The sequence below is a fragment of the Coturnix japonica genome, assembly GCF_001577835.2.
Source record: "Coturnix japonica isolate 7356 chromosome 15 unlocalized genomic scaffold, Coturnix japonica 2.1 chr15random728, whole genome shotgun sequence".
Classification (NCBI taxonomy): Eukaryota; Metazoa; Chordata; class Aves; order Galliformes; family Phasianidae; genus Coturnix; species Coturnix japonica.
In genome coordinates, this window is record NW_015439709.1 from 20,837 (window position 1) to 24,374 (window position 3,538).

General features: G+C 52.0%; 1 long non-coding RNA gene across 1 annotated transcript in view; it reads left to right on the forward strand.

Annotated features, from left to right (window-relative positions):
- Positions 1-3,538, forward strand: part of LOC107306910 — an 18,184-nt gene that overhangs the window by 12,144 nt on the left and 2,502 nt on the right. The window lies entirely within an intron of this gene.

Genomic DNA, 3,538 nt, shown 5'->3' on the forward strand with positions numbered 1-3,538 from the left:
TCACATTTGCCAGTCCCTGGGACATTTCTGGTTAGCCAGGACTACCAAGGGATGATGGAGAGTGGCTTGGCAACCACATCCACCAACTCCCTCAGCACTGCAGGGTGCAGTCCATCTGGCCACGTGGACTTGTAAGCATCCAGCTTTTGAAGGAAACCCAAAATCACCTTGTTGTGGATTATGCAGGGCTTATTCTGTTCCCCATCTATCTACAAGTGCAATAGGATGTGTGCCCAGGGAGTAACAAGTCTTACTATTAATGACTGAGTCAAAGAGGGCATGAGGAGAGGCCTCCTGGAGGTGGCAGAGGACAACCCAGCTGCAGGACAGATCCCTGTGGAGATGGCTGCGGGATCAAGGTGCCCAGCCTTACACAGTGCCCAGTCCTGTCACACTCCTCCATATGTCCCAGGCCTCGGGCACCCCACCAGACCTTACCTCTACACTTGTTGAGGTGATGCCTGCCAGTTGGCTCTTTGTATCTATAGTTGAGGCGGCATCTGCTGAAGCACCCTGCATTTCTATCTCTGACGCATTTCCTGATTAAGCAGTCCAGAAATCCAGCTCTGCTTCGTGATCATCTGTAGCTGGGAAAAGAAGATGGTCATTGTCTCTACAACTCACTGCAAGGAGAATGCTGCTGAGGAAGGTGTTGGTCTCTTCCCCTGGTGACAAGTAACAGGAAGTGAGGTGGCACTGGGGAAGTTCAGGCTGAATGTCAGGAAGAATTTGTTCCCAGAAGGGGTGGCCAGGCATTGGGACAGGCGGCCCAGGGAGGTGGTGGAGTCCCAGTCCCTGCAGGTATTTAAGGGACGTGTGGCTGTGGCCCTGAAGGACTAAGTCTAAAGGTGGATTTGCAGTGTTAGGTGGATGGTTGGACTCGATCAAATGGGACTTTTCCAAGCAAATTGCAGCCATCCTAACTTCACCCAGTCTTCCCCATCCCACAAGCTACATATCACACAGGTGCACCACCGCATGCTCCCAGATTTACCACAGCTTCCATGTATGAATCAGACACACACTCAGCACCCATGCGGATCCCCTCCCTCCACAAGAGTGCCAGTGAGGACTGTGATCGTACCTGAGACATCTTCCTTGCCTTCTAATGCAGCTGAACCACCACCTCACACTGCAACAGCAAAACACAGCAGAGGAGAGCTAAGGATCCCAGTCCCATCAGGGGAAGCATTCCCCCACGTCAATTTCCCTTTCTGCCCGCACCTCCCAGTTCTTCCCTCCCAAGGCACAAGGCTCCCTGGCTGACGGTCCTCTTGCCCCTTCCCCTTGGCAGCCAGAGGCCAGCCTGCTCCCATGGCCACTCCCCTCCTCTGGGCTGGTACTTACACCTAAGAAAATGGTGTACGATGCTGTTGGAGGTAATGTTGTAATGTCTCAGAGTTTGTTCATTCATCAGCCACTGGCCACCATGAATCAGTCTTGATCGAGAAGGGTAGAAATAGCTATCCAGTGCAAATAGCTTCACCTTCAGGTCCAGCACCATGTCGTCCAAAGATACAGGCACAGAAATAATTTTTCCTAACAAAGACATCACAAAGATAGAGAATCTGGAGCTGCTCGTGGTCTCCATTGTCTCTGCTTTGAGACTTTCAGCCACACAGCTATGTCTGTGGATGAAGGTGCACAAGATTCTCACGGCCACAGACGGCCATCCAGGAACAGGCGGCTGCCCACAATTCTTCCGCGTATGTCACTTCCCAAGAAAGTGAAAGCACGGAGAGACTTCAGGGAATCAATGCATGTCATCACTTCCTCCTCTGGCTTCTTTGCGTCAGGGCAGGGAGATGGGGAGTCAGGGAATGCAGAGGGCCAGTGAAGCAGGGAGGCAGCTCTTCTTCTGGAGGGCATGGCTTGCATTAGGACTCCTTCAGGTCCTTATGTGTGCCACCATTGAGAGCCCAGGTCCATACCCTATACTGTCCTAATTTGCCCCAGTGCGCTTGGCCAGGGAAACACAGGGACATATATCTTGGCCCTGATCCGTCCATGTCCCATGCTGGGGGCTGCAGGTACAGCAGGCCCACAGGGTTTGTCCCCTCCTGCTGCTGGCCATGTGGGTCTGTGAGCAGTGAGCATCTCACCTTCAAAACGGGCTCAGCTGCAGGAAGGAGAGTGCCATGCCTGTCAGCTAGGCAGGAGCTGGTCCTCCCCTCCTGCAGCTGGGGGGTGTGTGGAAATTCAGCCCAGGACTATGAGATATGTGTAAGTAAAGCTGCATGAGAGGACAGTCAGCATCCAAGACAATGTCGAGGTTGTATGATGAGTGTGAATAGCAGTGGTAACCCAACACAGTCTGCATTTAGGGGAGACAACTCTTTGCTCTGCACTCAAGGTGGTCTCAAAAATCACAGTGTGTGGCTGTGGTGCCTGCACTGCAGCCTCAGGCTGCTGAGTCAGAGGAGCTCCTAAGAGCTGGGTGGAAAGGCAGAGATCTTGTTGGTGACAGTGGCCTCCTGATCGTAGAACCATGGAAACATGGAAGCATGGAACCACTGAAGCCTGGTCCAAACCGCCAGCTCTCATCCAGCACTTCTGTCTGCGATCAGGCACGGTGGCACTGACGTCTTGGGTTTGGAATGCTGAGCCTCCCGGGCTGTTTGTGTGGCTTAAGATTTCTCTTTATGGATTCTGATGTGTAGTGGAGTGCCCTGGCAGCACAGTGTCCATATGTAGCAGTGTTGAGAGCACAGCTGCTCCATGCCCCTGCCCTGAAAGGCCCAGCAGCTGCTCCACTGCTGTTCTCGCAAGGCCACACCAATGGTGATGCAAATCTGGGAATCCTATGGCTGTTCAGTCTGCAGAAGAGTAGGCTGTGGGGGAATCTGAGCAATGCTTATCGTATCTAAAGGGTGAGGATAAAGTGGATGGGGCCAGGCTATTTTTGCAGTTGCCTGCTGACAGGACAAGGGCCAATGGGCACAAATTGGAACTCAGGAAGTTCCATAAATTGAATCTCACTGAGGATACTCAAGGTGGACCTCTTCAAGTGTAGGATTCTTCTGAGAGCGTACACTGAGACGCGTGAAGGAAAAAGACATACTCATAGTAAATAGAATATAATGTAATTACAAAAAATAGTTGAAAACAATGGTCAGGTTGGTGGTTGGTGTGATGATCTCATCTGATGAGGAAAAAATTAACTGTGAGGGTAACAGAGCATTGGAACAGGCTGCCCAGACAGACTGTAAAATCTCTGGAGATACTCAGACCCTGCCTGGACACTTTCCTGAGTAACATACTATAGGGAATTGCTTTAAGGGGCATTGGACTGTGTGATTTCCAGACGTCCCTTCCAACCCCCACCTGTTGTGGTGTTGAGGTACCTGTTTTGATGAGAGCTCCTCGACCAGCAGCCTCCTGGAGCCTCTGGAGATGCAGAGGCCCTGCCACAGAATCACAGAATCACAGAATTACCCGGGTTGGAGGGACCTCAAGGATCATGTAGTTCCAACCCCCCTGCCTAGCAGGGCCACCAAACATACACATTTACTAGATCAGGTTGCCCAGGGCCCCGTCC